We start from the raw sequence: 17,934 nt of genomic DNA on the forward strand, positions 1-17,934 counted from the left end.
ATTTGAGTCTCAGGGGGAAAGATGTATACCTCTTCTTCACTAAGCTCTGTCCGGAGAATTACTTTATTTTACCAATCCCACATTCTCAAATAAATGTCAAATGAACTGAATGAAGTATGACAGAATAATATTGTATAATAACTACAAATATTTTGCATTATTACACATTTGGTTGTTACTGTTTGTTTTTCATTCCGAGGCCCTATACTTACTAAGTCAGAGGCATTTCTTTCATATATAAAGACCGCATATTAGCCAAAAGTAAAGACGTAAATTGAGTTTCTCAATGGATTTATAAGGACTTAGTATATGAGACTACATTTTGGAAGGCAAATTAATTTCAAATTTTCAAGACTTGGCTTTTTTGAAATGTAACGTTTTTATCTTTCAAAAAGGCTAAGTTCCAAAAGATCAAAGTTCCAAAGCTTGCCTGAAGAACTTAGTTCATAAAAGTAATCCATTAAACATAGATTAAAAAATGTAATTGACCATTACCAAAAGTGTATTACTGTTGCTACATCTGGAAGTAGACAAAGAAATGAAGCAGGAATGCCCAGGAAGGAAGGAAGGAAAGTAGTGGGTGATGAAGTATCGGGATTCTACAAGTCCTGTAGGCACTGGGATCACCAAAATCAAGTAACTGCACAGCCTCTGCCACGTTAGCACCACCCGTTCCTGTGAGAGCAGCTCGGCAACAAGCTACCATCTACTGCTCTCCACCTGTAGGTAGGAGCTGCATTAGCTGTCCTCATCATTATCTGGTAAGGGCCTCCTATCTACAATGGAGCAACAGATAGTTGAGAGCAGGGGTCAACAAAATACTACCCACGTGTCCAATACAACCCACCATCTGATTTTGTAAATTAAATGTTATTGGAACATGGTCATGCCCACATATTGACATGTTTTCCTTGGCTAATTTTGTGCTGTAACAGCAGAAACACTATGGATTGTAACACCTAAAATATTTACTGATACTATAGAAAAAAATGTGACAACCACTGTTCCAGTGATTAAATCTGAACTCAAGATGCAGAGTGCCCCAGAGCACTTAATCCATGCTCCATTTTATTGGAGCTAATCCAACACTAACTTCTTTATCACACCGTGTGACAAGACAGAACTCTCCCCATTCAAAGAGGAGATGATTCACTAGTTATTATGAGATTAATTACTAAGAATGAAAGAGTTTTACACAGAAACAGGGACATGGAGGGGTAGTAGTTGAGAGGGGAAGAAACATAAGCAAAAGATAAATGTAGGATGTATATCAGGAAATAATAGAATTAATAAAACACAAAATACTAAAAGATAAAATAACAGAAGTGTTGCTTAGACTTGTATTTTCAAATAATAATAATAACAACAACAACAACAATAATAATAATGGATGTTAGCTAAGGGTCAACATTGAGAAATTACTGGGATAAAGATTCCTAGGAATTTCAAGCAGAAGTAGAAAGGAGCTAAAAAGAGGCTAAAAAGACTTCTCAGGATATTCAACAATCTCTTTAAAAACTAAGAGAAAAAATACTTGACCTCCAATTTTTATATTCAGGTACTTTGTGTTCCAATTATAAATGCCCCAGGCAAATAGTCTCATCCATAAGAGATCTGATGAGCCCTTCTGGGAGGAAGAGGGACCAGCTACATGATCATGAAACTTTGCCAACCAAGAGAGAAAACAAAGTAAAAACCTCAGAAACAGAGAAGCCATGTTAAAGGATGGAAGTGCATGAAGTGCATATTAATTTAAACAAGGAAATAAGGTTCAAAGTCTATAAGAATTATGATGGGGAAAAATATAAGTTAAAACCCAAAAATAACCTAACAAAATCAGAAATTGAAAGGGGAGGAGACAGAAAGAAATAAAGGTATAAGAATGTCCTCATCTTCGCAGAAAGCAATTTAGGATATTCTCTAAATATGATATTCAGTCTAAAGAAGTATAATGACCCCAACCTCCATGTTTTCATATAATCTTTCTTATTCACTTTTAATGGGATCTCGTAGGAATTAATATTTCTTACTAAGAAGAAACGTACTGGTGCCAAACATTTAAATCCAGGTTCTAGAGACAGACTGAGTTCAAATCCTAACTCTATCACTTATGGTTTTATGACCTTGGCTAAATTACTTATTTATCTAATAATAAAGTGCTTGGTTAAATGCCATTACATTGAGAGTACTCGATATGGTTTCTTTTATTGCTATGATTATTGTCCCTCTATGGTTGTATATTACAACTGGTTTGGCACGTATTACTCTATTAAGGATAATATAAGTCCAGAGCCAATGCTGCATATTTCAGACATTGTTTTAACACCACCTTTTTTTAAGACCAGTTTTCTATTGCTGCATAACAATTATCTCAACTTAGTAGCTTAAACAAAAATTGAATTTACTCATGATTCTGTGGGTTAGCAATTGGAGCTAGGCTTAGATGACCAGTTGTTTTGCAGGTCTTCGCTTGGGTCACTCCTGCACTCATCTGCCAACTCGAGTCCCGGAGGATGGTCTAAGATGGTCTCACTCACTTTCTGGCAGGAGGCAGCCTATCAGCCGGAGCATTTCAGTTCTTCCACATGTAGTCTCTCCAAAATATGAGTTTCAACTTGTTCACATTATAAGCTCAGACTACCAACTCTAGCCAAAAGGAGTAAGCCCAACACCCAAGTGCTAGTAAAGCCTGTTCTTGCCATATTTGCTGATGTCTCACTGGCCACGCAGCTAAGCCCAGATGATTCCAGGATGGAAAAACTCCTCTTTTTGATGGAAGGAGTGATAAAAGTCAAATTGTAAAAGGAGTGAGTAGAGGGAAGAGAGGAATATTGCCCCAGCTTTGAAAATAATCTTTCCCATTTGTCCAGTTAGATTTCCCCTCCCTGGATTTTGAATCTTGAGGAGAGGAACAAAGAGATCAAAAAGTTGGCATCTCATTCAATTCCAAAGGCGTTATGCCCAGGCTGTAAGTACTACTGTAGTCATGGATCCTGGTTCCTGGTTTTCAGAAGTGTTTTCATTCTTGCCCTTTTCCATCTTATTGCCAAGCACCCCATTGTTTCTTTGAACCTCTGCGACCCTGCCAATATTTCTTTTTTTCTCTTAGCCAGCATCAGTTTCTGCAGCTTGCAAAGAACCCTATTATGCACCTTTTATATATTTATCTATTCTGCTTAAGGACTTACACAAGGAAATGTTGGAAATGTTTCATTATTTACTTTTGGAATTGCTGACATTTTTCTCATTTTCTCATTTTTGTTTTGCTTTAAATATCGCCATAGGTAATTTTTCAGAAAAAAAATGTATTTTCAACACTTAAAACTAGATTCAAAACATTTTTAAATCAACATAATAAATCTCTAAGTTGTGGTTCTAAACCCTAACCATGTTTAATGTGTTTTTTCTCTTTTTTAAGATTGGTTCATTGCCTTCCCCTATAAATTTTGAAATTAGCTTGTTAATTTCTACCCCAAAAAACAGCTTGTTGGGGTTTTGATTGGGATTACACTCATTCAATAGACCCACTTGGGTAGCACTGACATCTTAAAAAAGTTGAATTTTTCAAAAATTGAGTTTCTTCAGTCTATGAACTTGGTAATCTTTCCATTTACTTGTATCTGCTTTAATTTCTCTCTAGAAAAAATTGATTTTTTAATACAAGCTTTCTATCTTGCAACAATACTACATCAAGTTGTTTTTTTCTTAAAGATCCCTTAGAATTTTTATAAATACGTCATTGGTAAATACAGCTTAGCTCTCTAATTGTTTACATTTAATTTCTTTTTCTTGATTTATTGTACTGGCTGGGAAATCCACCAAAATTCTGAACAGAAATATTAAGAGTAGACTTCTTCATCTATGTCCCAGTGTTAGTGTGATAGTACTCATATTTTACAATGTTAGTCATGAATTTTTTCATAGATGCCTTTTATCAGTTTAGAAAAGATTCTTATTTCTAGTTCAGTAATTTTTTTGAATCATGAATAATGAACTTTGTCACGTAATTTCCTGATTTTATTAAGATAATCATATAACTTCTTAATCTATTAATATAGAGTATTACATTGATTGGTTTTGTATCTTTCATTATGGGATAAACCCCACTTAGTCTAGATGTATTACCTTCTTAATATATCACTGAAATTAATTTGCTAATATTTTGGTAAGAATTTTTTTTCAACCATATTCATGAGAATGTGAATCTGTCATTTTTTTTCCTTGTATTTTACCTCTCTGTTTTTGGTGGACTTGTAAACAGAGTTTTGAAATGGTCTCTCCTTTGTTTTCTGAGAGAATATATGTAGGATTAGTTTTATTTCTTCCTTAAATGTTTGGCAGCACTCACCAATGAAGCCATCTTGGCCTCGAGTTTTCTTTTTTTGAAATATTTTAAATTAAAACGTCCATTTATTTTATTGATAGATAGCTACTCAGGCTTTCTTTTTCTTGCTGTGTTAGTTTTGTAAGTTGTGTTTTTTGAGGAATTTACTTCATCTGAATTGTCAAATTTACTGGCATGAAGTGATTCATAATACTCCTTAGTATTTTTTATTATCTATAGGATTCGTAGTCCTATCTCATTTTTTATCTGTGACATTGGTAATAGGTGTTTTTTCTGCTTTTGTATTGATTAGTCTTGCTAAAAATTTCACTACAGAATTAACTCAAAATAGAAATAATTCACTATAGAATTAATGCAATTCTTACTCCGTCTTTCAAGACTTTTTAACTACTAAACTATTGTTACAACAGCTTTTGAATTTGTTATATTAGATATTAACTAACATTTCCAATGAAAGTATGCAGGAGCTTAAAATAGCAGGCAAGCACTTGCGTCTTAGAATGAGAGAAAACTCAAACAGATATGCCTGCACTGGCTAATTATTGGCAATCTTAATATTCTATAATATAGACCTAGAACAACAGTAGTTTATCTCCCTGACTTGGACAAGTTCAAGTTTTACTGAAAAAAGTTTTCTTTAAATATGAACCAATTCTGAACATTGAATATGAAGTTCATTATAAACTCAAATGAAATACATTTTTCATATTCTAATATATAAAGTAAAAAGTAAAGACTATTTGAATAAAAACAAAATGCTGAAACATACTGCAACACCCAAGAAAAAAGTGGCACATGTTGAGAAGTTCGTAGTTATGAAATAATTGCAAAAGGAAAAAGGCAAGATTTGAAAACATAATGAAATAATGATTTTGACAAATAATACAAACATTTTTAACAATATAGGATTCATCTTAAGCATTTATTTTGCAAATAAAATCCCCTTTTACATAAAATATTTGCATTAGGCAAAAATGATAACAAAAATTAGTTAATCAAAAGGAGGACATTTTTATAAACAATGATACAAGGTCACAATGTACAGTTTGTAATAGGCTTTGCCCAAAAAGGTGGGCTGTAACACATCTATCAGAATGGCTAGAATAAAATAAGTAAATAAATAAATGATGACACTGAAAGTTGGTGAGGATGTGAAGAAACTAGATTAATCATATATCGCTGATAAAAATGTAAGATAATAAAAGCCACCCTAAAAAGTAGTTGGCAGTTCCTTTTTGCACACTTAGGCATGTATCCCAAAGAAATAAAAACTTATTTTCAAGCAGAAACTTGTACAAAAATGTTCATATAAGCTTTACTCATAATAGCCCCAAACAGTAAATTCCCTAAATATCCTTTAGTGGATGAATGGTTAAACAGACCGGAGTACATCCATATGATGCCATATCAGCAATAAAAAGAAAAGAACCACTGATACATATAACAACCTGGATGGACTTGAAGGAAATAATGCTGAATGGGGGGGGGGCGCAACTCAAAAAGGATACATATTTCATAATTCCATTCATATTACATATGTGAAATAACATAGTGACAGAGATGAACCATAGAACAGTGGTTGCTAGGAGTTAGGGTAGGGAAGGACAGGTGGGTGTGCTGTAAAAGGGGAGCACAAGGGAACTCTGTGAGATGGTACCCTTTAGTGTCTTCATTATGACGAAGGGTACATGAGGCTATACATGAGATAACATTGCAAAGAACTATACACACCTGCAGAAAAAATGACTGCAGAATCTGGGAAAGCTTTATGGATTATACGCGTAACGATACACTGGTTTTGATAATGTTCTGTACTTTATACCAGACTGTAAACAGGGGAGGCTAGGTGAGCTCCCTTTACACTTTCCAGGCGCTTGCAATTATTTCAAAGTTAGTTGTGATTATAAAGTAATTCCCATAAGTTGAAATGTATTTTTTTTGTTAACTTCTATGAACCAAGGACAGATTTTAAACCTTACTTAAGTCTTTCAAAAAGTCTTTTAATTTTTTTTAAATACACAAAGTTTTTTTTAAACACAAAATTTTATTAGCATCTTGAGAACAACTCAGATTTAGGCACTGTATTCATTTCCTGAGGCTGCTGCAACAAATTATTTCAAATGTAGTGGCTTGAAACCATAGAAAGGTATTCTTTCAAAGCTCTGGAAATCAGAGATTCAAAATCAGTTTCAATGAACCAAAATCAAGGTGTTGGCAGGTCTGCACTCCCTTAGGAGACTCTGGGGGGGAGTCTATTCTTTCTCCTTTTAGTTTCTGGGGCTGCCAGCATCCCTTCACTTGTAGCCACTTCAGAAATAATTCAGCAAATGGACAAAGGCCATAAAGGGACATTTCACTGAACATGATATCTGGATGGCAAATGAGCACATGAAATGAGGTTTGACATTATTAGGCATTAGGAAATTCTAACGAGAACTACGAGATGTCACTACATACTTATCAAAATGGCCAAAATATAAGGACAACCAGATTCTGATACAGAGAACCTGGATCATTCATACATTGCTGGTGAGAATGTAAAATGGTACAGCTCTCTAGAAAACAAAGCATGCAACTATTTAACCCAACAATTGAACTCTTGGCTGTTTATCCTAGAGAAATAAAAACTTATGTTCCATAAAACTTGTAAACAAGTGTCTACAATAGCTTTATTCATAATAACTCTAAACCAGAAACAACCCAGATGCCATTTAATGGGTAAATAGTTAAACTAACTCTGGTAAATCCATATCATGGAGTACTAGTCGGAAATAAAAACAAACTACTAACACAACAACTTAGGTGAATCTACAGACAATTATGCTGAGTGGGAAAAGCCAATTCTGAAAGGTTGCATATTATATGATTCTACTTATGTAACATTCTTGAAAAGAAAACAACAAACATGAATAACAGATTAGTGGTTATTACGAGTTAAGGAGAGGATGAGGGAAGGAGTGAAGTGGTTGTGCTTATGAAAGGGCAACACAGGGACTGTTACAGTGATGGAACTGTCTTGTAACTTTGCTTTATCAATGTCAATATTCTGATTATGTTGTATAGTTTTGCAAGATGTTACATTTCCAGGAAACTGTAAAGGGCACAAAAGAACTCTCTATTTCTTTTAACTACGTATTATCTTATATAATTATTTCTTAACAACTAAAATGTGAATCTATAACCATCTTAAAATAATTTTTTTAAAAAACCTCAGTCAATTCACTAAACTATACATTTTATGCATGTTTTAGTGAATCAACTAAATCTCATCTGCTGCTCTAATATAATTTTATTACTAAGAATGCTGAAAGAGGAAACTTTCCTGTAAATTCAAAAACTACAAAAATCATGGAGACAAAACACCCATTGACTTTTATACTTTACTCATTTGACAGCATCTGATGCCTGGATACTGTTCTCCCAGAGCTGTTTATTTGCTATTGTTTTCACTTTAGAATGTTTAAATCTATTTTAGAACAAATAATACAGTAAAATGGTGGGCATAGAGTGAAATATATCTTCCTACCCTTTCTCCCCAGCATATCTAGTCCCACCCCTACCTCTCTGTAAGTCACCGAAGTCCTCAACAGAAATTTGATATATATTCAAACTAGTATGTATATTCAGGCTAATATGTGTTTTCTTCCCCCCCACCCAACTTTGTTCTTTTTACACAACTGTAACTATATACTATACATAATTCTGCATCTTGGTTTTCACTTTAAAAGCCTTCAAAAACTTTGCTCTCAATACAATAGCTTATTTTTTAATGATTGTATGATAGTCCATGGTATGAATATATCATAGATTAGCCATTTCTGATAATTCGCATCAATGTTCAAGCAACTCAGTTTGTATACCTGAAATTTGTATATCTGTAGAATAAATTCCTAGAAGTGGAGCTGTTTGATCAAAGGGTACACGCTTTCATAATTTTGGTAAATATTGGCAAATGACCCTTTATAAAGGTTGTCTAAATTTGCACTACCACAAGCAAAGCATGAAAGTGCCTGCTTCCCTCAGCCTTCTTCGATACAGTGAGTAATCTTTTTGATCTTTGCCAATCTGAGAGGTAAAAAAGCTCCCAGCTTAAGCATTCTATTAAAAGATAACAATCTATCTTATGTGAAAGGTTACCTTAGTGCCTTAATCATAAGGAAACAAACTGAACTTCAAGACTGAAAATAGCTCTATATTAAATGATACTATGCACTTAAAACTACCCTGCAGCTCAGTTTCTAGGGCTTACTGTTCATGGAGAAATATGAGACAATCATTATTGGTCAAAGTTAATGTATAAGCAGATAAATGTGTTTATTAAAAATTATTTACTCAATACATCCAGAAGAGTAGTTAGGAGTTAAGTTATAGTGCAGACTGGAAATAAATCTAAAGATCCTGCCATGTAACCCTGAATGATTTCACGCATCAGACTACACCCAAGGATTTTTGTTGATAATGCCATCTGCTCAGAAACTATTTTAAAATCGACTCTGCATAGGAATATATTAACATAGTCAATCATGCATACGTATATAGTAATAAAGGGGTTAAAACACTCTCCAAAAGAAGTAAATTGAAAAGTAAAATTTTTCAGAGATTTTGATCACAACACTCTCTTTCAGATCTATCATTCCAAGTCGATGATCTTTTAATTACCTGAATGATAACCCCAGAGTTCACAAGAATGCAAATTTCTTACCAATTCAAATAAAAGTTTTATTTTATGACAGGATAAGCCTATTTTCTAACATGCACACAGTAAAATTTGAACTGTGATCACTGGGTAAATTAATGATTATAGAGCTTAGGTTTTATGAATTATTCTAAGTTATTTAAAATTTTCAATAACTGACAACTAAGGCATCTCATCTGATTTTTGGTATCTCAAATAACTATTATCTTTATAAATTCTTTACTATTTGCTGTGGTTTGAATGTTTGTATCCTCCTTTCATCCCATATTCGTACGTTGAAATTCTAACCCCAAGGTGATTATATATTACCTTGAGGTGAAGCCTTTAGGGGTTGGTAAGAGACCCTGGAGAGCTAACTAGCCCCTTCCACCTTGTGAGAACACAGTGAGAAGGCACCCTCCCTGAACCAGCAAGCAGGCTCTCACCAGACAAGGAGTCTGCTGGCACCTTAATCTTGTACCAGCCTCCAGAATGTGAGAAATAAATTTCTGTTGTTTATAAGACACCTGGTTTATGGTCATTTGTTACAGCAGCCTGAACTGGATTCAGATAGTATTTGTTATTTACTTTAATTGGATGACACAGCATTTCTTCCTAAAAATACGTATAAATACCTTTCTTTTTCTTCTTTTTTTAAACAGGGGAAAGTGCGAACGCAGCCCCCCCCCCCCACTACCACAAATTATGCAGTAGAGTTTCCCACATTTGGAGGAATCGCAGGGGTCAGCACATCCAGAGTGCAATGGATGAGCCTCGCCCTGGGAAAACCACCTTCGTGATCATGGTGTCTCCCCTGCCAGGTAAGTATGTATAAATACCTTTCTTAATGCCATTAATATATGGAATCTTGAGTTACATATATTGTAAGTATAAAGTAATTCTTGAATCAAGTATATAATGTGCAATCAGAAAAAGAAAACCTGTCGACCAACGATAAAAGATTATCTTCCTTTTAAAACAGTAATTCTTGTCATCCTGGGGGGAGGGAGGACACACTGAATGTGTCACTTAGGAGAAAATGACCAATGAATTCAATAATATACTGGTAATATATTTCATTCTAACAGATATACATGGATCATTGGTCATGTAGATAGAAAAAACACATTTTTAGATAGAAAAAATAAAACAGGCGATTCTGATGGTTGAATACTATGAATTTAATGAGATAAATACACACACGCTTTGGTTCACAATCAAGTATTAAATACCTACTACTGTCAAACCCAATACTGGGTGTGGAAGATAAAAGCAAGTGTGTATCTCAGAGCCGTTCTTGCAAAAATGAGACTGGGTGGGGTAATAAGCTCTCCATGGGGTTGTTTGTCAGAGAATATTTCCTAAAGCAAACACATTGTTCCTTGTGGTCCGGGAAAGCAACCAGGAAAGGACAGGTATAGAACAGCTTTAAAAACTGGACGATGAGGAGCCCAAATGCAGCACAGTACGTAAACCCTTCAGTCCTCCGGTGTTTCTGCGCAGGAAACCAAACAAACGGTGCACACTAAGACTAGATCTACCTTTAAGATCTGGAGGGAAACGGCCCAACTGGGAGAAACGGTCGCAGTCTCATTTGCATAAGCACCCAAACACTGCTGACGTCACCACGCCCGAGTGCGGACCCCGCCCCGTCTTACTCCACTATTTCCCTGCAAGGGAAGAGAATGGAAGGGGGAGAGGAGAGCTCGGCACCAGGGAGCGCGAGCTCTCCGCGAACGCGCGACAAACTCTGCTTCTCTGCCTAACGGAAAAGAATTCCCGCCCCTGCGGCCTCTGCGCTCGGCAGGGTCATACCTGTCCCCGGGACGGCTCGGGCGTTTTTGATCCATTCATGTTTAGAAGGCTGGTATGTCTGTGCCTTACGACTTAAAGTCTATCCTATTCTCAAAACCGTCCTCTGCCCAGGCGGCGCAGAGACGGTAGAGTTAACGAAACGTAGAAGGTCTGGGTTTCTAATTCCTACCATCCTCCTTGAAATCCCAGCACCAGCACCCTCACCGCCACACTCTCAAATTCCTGGATGCGCAGGAACACACAAGCTGTGCTTTCTTCCGGAGCCACGTGCCTTGTGCGGGAGAATGGCCCACTTTAGGACCATTTATCGCAGGATGCCTCAGGCAAAAGGGAACTGGGGTCACGTGAAAACACACCGCCTTCGGTAGTCTCCTTAAGCAGTTGCAAAAGCAACCAGAAGCGAATGAGGAATGAGGTTGGCTCCTCTCCCCGCCCCACCGCCCACCCGCACGAGGATCGGCTTCTAACTCACCTAGAACCTCCGGAGCGCCTCGCTCCGTCCCGACCCTCCCAACTTTCTGATTTGCCCTGGTCAGACTCCACCCTTCAGCCAACCTGACTTGACTGGGAACGGACTGGTCTCTCGGGGTTGCTGTGGGCAGTTTTCACGACGAGAAGGAAGGATGGCGGCACGTTTCGACCCATGTGCTTCCCGTTACACGCCGCCTCTCGCACCCCCTCCCTCCAACTGTGTGCAGGTGCAGGACGAGGAGCCGGGAGGGTCGCCCGCCTAGTCCAGCTTCTCCCATCCAGGGCTTTGGAAGCGCCCTGCTCCCTTCACCCCCGGACACAGCCTGAGTCCTTCCCTGGACCCATCCATCAATTCCGCTCCCTTCCCAGGTCCCCAGGCTCCAGGGTGCCTAACGGTGAGCCCCACTCCACCTAAGCCGTGCCCTTAGCGGTAGGAGGGTGTCCTTACCGTCAGTGTGTCTTGGTCGGGCGCCTCTGGCTGTTTCCACGTCCCGACTGTAGCAGCAGTGGTCGAAGGGTTGGGTCCAGGTGGCTGTGACCCAGGCCGCAAAGGAGCTGTCTGGAGAGAAGCAGCAGCTAGCCAAGGGCGGGCCTCGGGACTGGGTGGAGGGGGTCGCTGCCCTGGGGCTGGCACTGAGCGACTCGTGAGCGCCTGTGTGTCGGCCAGAGAAAGAGCACGAGATGCAGGCGCGCGGTGCGTGCGCGCGGGTGTGTGTGAGTGTGTGAGTGAGGGTGTGACGGAGGCACCCACGTGCCCGGCCCGCCCGAGCTGCGGCGGCCGGCAGGCTGCGGGGGAGAGGCGGAGGCTGCTGGCGGCGCGGGGACGCGAGCCAGGTCGCCCGGCTGGGCGCCGCACCTCCCCGCCCCACCGCCCCTTGACGCAGAGGCCGCTGCGGCGGCCTCGCAGCATCTATCCTCCCAGCGCTCCAGGCCGGGGGCGGGATGGACTTGGGGAAGCCGGCTCCCAAGCAAAACTAAACAAATTCTCCCTGCCATCCTGTCCTCCCCCAACCTACGCAACCGAAAGGATGGGCACCAGTTGCCCACCGTCCCCTCCCCCTTTGTCTCAGCCTGGATAACAATAGAAATGATCCTACCTCACACGCTCGGACTATTCTCCGAGTTGGTGACAGGACCAGAAGCGGTGGGTGACTCAAAGAACCCTTTTCCCTAGTTTTCTCTCCAAGCCGGCCATTTACTTCTCTCGCAAAAGAACATTCTAGGCATTTGCGTCTCCATCAAACGGTTACCTGATAGCGCTCAGCGATTCTGGCCAGATTATGAAAGGCTGTTTAAAGGAGCTAGTCCTCACCCTATGTTGGTCCCTTAGCATCCGACTCGTCTCCAAGGGGTCTTATTACAAGATGAAGGCTGACTTATCTCTCACAGCAAGGAAGACATACTCATTAAGCCACGTGGAGAATTCCTAAAATATACATCACTGAACACAAAGCTTAGCCTACTTTTGAAAATGGCCGAATCTTCCCCTTAATAGGGCATATGTTCTAGAGATTAAATTTATGTTTTTAAAACTTTCAAAGTTTGAAAGAAATGTAAAATGAACGTAAACTATATTGTAGCGGAAAGGTTTATTGGTTGGTGAAGGACATTTTCTACTTACAGATGATTAATATTACCATTAAAAAACACCTTTGTGCACTTTTAGGCCATCCAACAATCCCTCAGATTTTGACAGTTTGTATCCAATTAAGATTGAATTAAATAATAAGGCCGTTGGAGACAGGTTTTTCACGCAGTGAAAAATCTCCTGGAAAGAAATCACAAGACCTAAATTTCCGGTCAGAACATTGCTACTAATCCTCAGCTTTTAATGCAGCCAAGAGAGCCTTTTCTCAGTCTCTTCCAAACCCACCTTTAAAATATTTTTTTTTAAGATAAAAGAAAAAAAAAAAAAGATTTGATCTTCTGGTTGCCCTTCCCCTGACATGGGTAAAGAAATACTCTGATGCTCCACAGGAAAAACCGAAAACAGTTACAACCAAAATCTTACAGAATACCTTGCATAATTTGCTTTTACTTAACATTTTGTCGATAGGCAAATATTTCTGCTGATACATATCTTTATATATGTGTGTGTATGTGTATATATATATATATGTAAATTGAGATACAGTGCAAATAATACCAATAACAACCAGAAGAATTTAAGAAAACAAGTAGAACTACGTTCTCCATAATCAGGATTAGGCTTATCTGTGGGAAACAAAGTTTTCTGTATACTTGCAGGAATGATTTACAGCAGTGTTGGGAAGGCTTACTTGACCCTTTAGCTTTTTCACTGATGTCTGACACCTATCTCAGCTACACATACAAAGCTACAAGTCACAAAATATTTGTGGAGTAATATGCTTAAAAATAATGGATACTAGTTTATGTCTTGATGCCAATGAGGAGAAATAAGAGAAAGTAGCTATTGAATTTCCCACTAAGCACCCGGGGCTTTAAAATAGCTTATTTAATCATCTCAATTAATTAATGAGGTGATTTTTCCTTATTTAGAGATTAGACAGAGGTGATACCCAGAAAAAAGAAGTTGCAAAAAGTCACACAGCTAGTTCAATGGCAGAATGGAGATTTAAACCCGGATCTGGCATTTTTTTTTAAATGCATTCTTGTAAACCCTTAGTGAATGTATAGATTTTAACAGGAGGAAAGTGTAGGATTTCCGCAAAGGCTAAGCACTTTAGAAAATAAGAAGTGGAGTAGGGGTGCAAAGATCCCACGAGGGGATCCTGGGAACTCCAGGCATGGAGGTGAAGAGTACCATTTTAAAATTGTAACAACGAAATCCTTCAAAGATTTCATTGCTCAATTGCTAATATCATTTAGCTGACGATTATTGGGTGCTTTCTCTGTCACACAGTGGGATACGGCCACATTGTGTTGGTGTGAGAGGAAGAGAGAGCACACAGAAGGGAAAGCAGAACTTGGAAGAGTGTTTCAACCTACAGGTAAAGGAAGACTAGTCTTTTTGGCCACACGGTATTTTTGTGTATTAACAAGCTTCGATTCAGTGTTAAGTGCGTGCCTTTGCAGTGTGTGCAATAATTAATGTGTCTTATTTCTCTTAACTCTGACCCCAGCCCTGCGATGTAAGTATAGATGTTACCCACACACTGCAGAGTAAAAAACTGAAACTTTGGTTGTCTGAACTCACACAATTAGAAGGCATCTATTAAATACAGGAAATAAATACCTGCCTGTATCTAAATCACCGTCTGAATTTGACACCTACTTTTAAGCAATTAATATTATACTTCGCATTTGAAAAAAAAGTAATAAACGGTCTGAAGGAGAGAATAAGTGAATATTCTCTTTAAGTGTGTGTGAGGTGTGTGTAGGGGGAGGAATCTTGACTTGTCAAGACTTTCTACCCTAGTATTTTTTAAATCAAATCTCCCAAAATGATAATATTATGCAAAAACTCCCAGAATTCAGAAAAACAATGAAAAGATTTTAAAAAAAAATTTAAAGCACAATGCTAAAGGAAAATATTGGATCCATTCACATCATGAGATTACATTAATTCATTTTCCTATTGTCGGAGAGGAAATTCTCCTCTTCCCTTCCAAGTTCTTCTGGCTGGTCTAATAATTAAATGACATGGGATTGATTAACAAGAGAAAAATCAAAGTTTAATAACATGATCGTGATCACTACATTTTAAGTTACTTTTTAATTATAAATTTCTTTTATATAACAATAGATTATATTTTTAAAATACTTTACGTATGTGGACAAAGAATGTTGCCTACCATTTCAGTAAACAAAGAATAGTGCCTGTTATTCCGATAAACAACGTATGTTGTCCACCATTAAGCCATTAGCCACCGCAGCCGCCCTCCAGTGGTGCGCCCTGAGGAGAATTCAGAAGGGAGAAAAACAGGAAACATTCTGCGCTGGATCCTGGCCCTAGATGGCTAAGAGCCTATCTAAGGAATAATTTCAGTGACCGCCCCCCGCCCCAGGCTCTTGCATCTTCCCATACACAGAAAAGCATTAAAATCATTAACTTGAGATTTCTGTCTTTTGTGATTAGCAGTAATCTTTTAATGTTTGACCGCCTGTTTTTTCCCAACAAAAACTCCTATGTATCCTGGCTCCTTTCTCACCTCTTTGAAATAGTTTTTCAAAGCTATCTGAAAGGTGGTCTCCCAGTCTATAGTGCCCAGTAAGGTCCTGAATAAAACGTAAAACTCACAGTTTTTAGGTTGTGCGTTTTTCTTCAGTCGACATAAATGTCAGGTATATGTGTGCTTCAGCATTAATCTAGGCCTACAGCTACTTAGAAATGTGAAAACAAAATGTTTTACTGTATTTGTTTTGCCTGCCATGCATTTTCTGCATTTTCTTTGATTTGTTTAAGATCTCATTACTGATTTATTCAAATTCTATAGACTCCATAATCTAACGTAAATTCTAAATTATTATTTTAATACAACAGTGATACCTGCTCATTGAATACATGTCAAAGTATGAACTTGTACATGGTCAGAATTTAAAAAAATTAAAGGCCCTGTGTTTATGTTCGTCTGCCTTCCTGTCAATTCTACAAGCTAGTAGTAAATATTGTTAATTACTTGATATGTAGTCTTACAGAATTTCCTTTCCTTCTCTTTCTCATTCTTTCTCTCTCTGTCTTTCTTCCTCTGTGTGAACACATTTATACATGCATACGATGTACAAATATATAGTTTTGTTTGTTTTTATTAGTGTTATTATTTTATAAAATGTGACAGATGACTGCTTTTCTCATTGAAATATAATCAGAACAACTCAAGAAAGTTAGGTTGTACTGTGGTTCTATTAAATTATGATGATACATACGTACTTCAGGCACCTGTAGGACTTCTATGCTGCGATCAGTGGTTCTTTTTTATAAAAATAAATGCTTATGGTTTTCCTCTGAAATCTTAGCAACCCGTTATCCATCTTTATATTTTCTTCTTTCTAAACGTTGATGGCTTCAGGGCTCTGTCCTTGGTCCTTTCCATACTCTCCCTGGGTGATTTCTTTCACCTACATTTTCTTTCATGTTTGATTCAAATAATGGTGATATTAAACATATGTAATTTTCTGTAAGTAATCTAAAATTGTCACTGACCAAAGGAAATTGATCATAGAGCCAGGGTTCCATGACGGGAATGAAGGCGACTGAAGTGGCAGAAGGGAGGCATCTGGGGGACTCTGGGCACAGGTATATATCCAGCAGTAAGAAACGATTTCAATATTCATTCAACTGGTACAGCTAAATAATGTATGATAACTGAAAACCATTCTGCATATTGAAGTAGTTTTTTGGAAATATCCTATTTGTCTTGTTAAAAAAAATTCTCTTTCAGTGCTAATTTTCTGAGTTTTTTTAGCTTTATTTTTTCTTTCTTGTAGTATAGTCAGTTTACAATGTTGTCAGTTTGTGGTGCACAGCATTATGTTTCAGTCATCCATATACATACATATGTTCCTTTTCATGTTCATGTTCGTTATAGGTCACTACAAGATATTGAATATAGTTCCCTGTTTAATAAATTTACCAAGTTTTTAAATTATGAATTATTTGATTCAACAAATATTTATTGGGCACGTACTAAATAGCAGGCACAGTTCTGGGTGCTTGAAATGTATCAGTAACCAAAACAAAGATCCTTGCACTCATAGAATTTATACTCTAGTGGGATGGGACAAAGAAAGGCAAACAATTCACAATAAACATAATAAATGATGAAACCATATGATATGGAAGTACTATAGAATAAAAAAATAGAAACTGGAGTAGGCTAAGGGAGTTGGGAGGGTCAGGGCAAGGAAAGTGGATTTCAGTTATATGTAGAGTGGTCAGGATGGGTCTCCCTGGGTTTTTATTGGTGCAAGAACTTTAAGGACTTGCAGGTGTTAGCATCGTGGATGTTGGGAGGTGGGTGTGTTCCAGGCACAGGAGTCAGTCAGGGAAAAGACCCTAAGAGAAGTTCACCTGGCATGTTTGAGAAACAGAGAGGAGACCCAGATATATCAAATGCTTGTCTTATTTTATAAAGTCAAGCTTATGGTTTTTAAATTTTAAATTGTTATATGAAACGTACAGATTTTCTGTTGTTTAACCATGCTTGCATTCCTGGAATAAATTCTACTTGACTATAATATACTATTATTTTTTATATAAATTGATGGATCCAACTTTTTCATATTTTATTTAGGGTTTTTTTAAATCTAGATACATAAATAGAATTGATCTGTGATCTATTTCTGTTCCCCTCACAAAATGAGATCTATAGTTTACACTTCTACTCTCTCAAATACTCTTTTGTAAGACAGAAAGAATTTATTACTTGTCTGGGAAATTGAGGAAAGTAGGAAGAGGGTGGTGGATAGAGATACTTTAACATTAATTCAGTTTTTCTATTGGTCTGTTTAAGGTTAACTCTTTCTTTTGTTGACACTATATACTTTTCAATTTATTCCAGTTTTATTGAGAAATAATTGGCATACATCACTGTGTAAGTTTAAAGCATACAGCATGACAATTTGATTTATATACATACACACATGTATATACATACACACACACACACACACACACACACGATTACCACAACAGGTTCAGCTAGCA

At 37.6% G+C, this 17,934-nt stretch overlaps 1 protein-coding gene, 1 long non-coding RNA gene and 1 other non-coding gene across 4 annotated transcripts in view; 1 reads left to right on the plus strand and 2 right to left on the minus strand.

Moving 5' to 3' along the window:
• Window positions 1–12,690, minus strand: part of SLC6A15 (solute carrier family 6 member 15) — a 40,142-nt gene extending 27,452 nt beyond the window's left edge. The window contains exons 1-2 of one of the 2 annotated variants that reach the window (XM_064491565.1): window positions 12,404–12,690; window positions 11,755–11,865 (exon numbers count right to left, since the gene is read on the minus strand). The gene's annotated coding sequence lies outside the window, so the exon portion shown is untranslated. Of the gene's footprint in view, window positions 1–11,754; window positions 12,116–12,403 lie in introns of those variants that run through there. The other variant, XM_010975091.3, reaches the window with a different exon arrangement.
• LOC116156640 (U1 spliceosomal RNA) lies at window positions 9,680–9,849 on the minus strand. The gene has a single exon (XR_010383223.1). It is a non-coding gene; the product is annotated as a U1 spliceosomal RNA (small nuclear RNA).
• Window positions 11,673–17,934, plus strand: part of LOC116156450 (uncharacterized) — a 55,976-nt gene continuing 49,714 nt past the window's right edge. Inside the window, exons 1-2 of the long non-coding RNA XR_004140265.2 lie at window positions 11,673–11,701; window positions 14,191–14,278. This is a non-coding gene — a long non-coding RNA (uncharacterized LOC116156450). The remainder of the gene's footprint in view (window positions 11,702–14,190; window positions 14,279–17,934) is intronic.

This window comes from Camelus dromedarius, chromosome 11, assembly GCF_036321535.1.
Source record: "Camelus dromedarius isolate mCamDro1 chromosome 11, mCamDro1.pat, whole genome shotgun sequence".
NCBI classification, from domain to species: Eukaryota; Metazoa; Chordata; class Mammalia; order Artiodactyla; family Camelidae; genus Camelus; species Camelus dromedarius.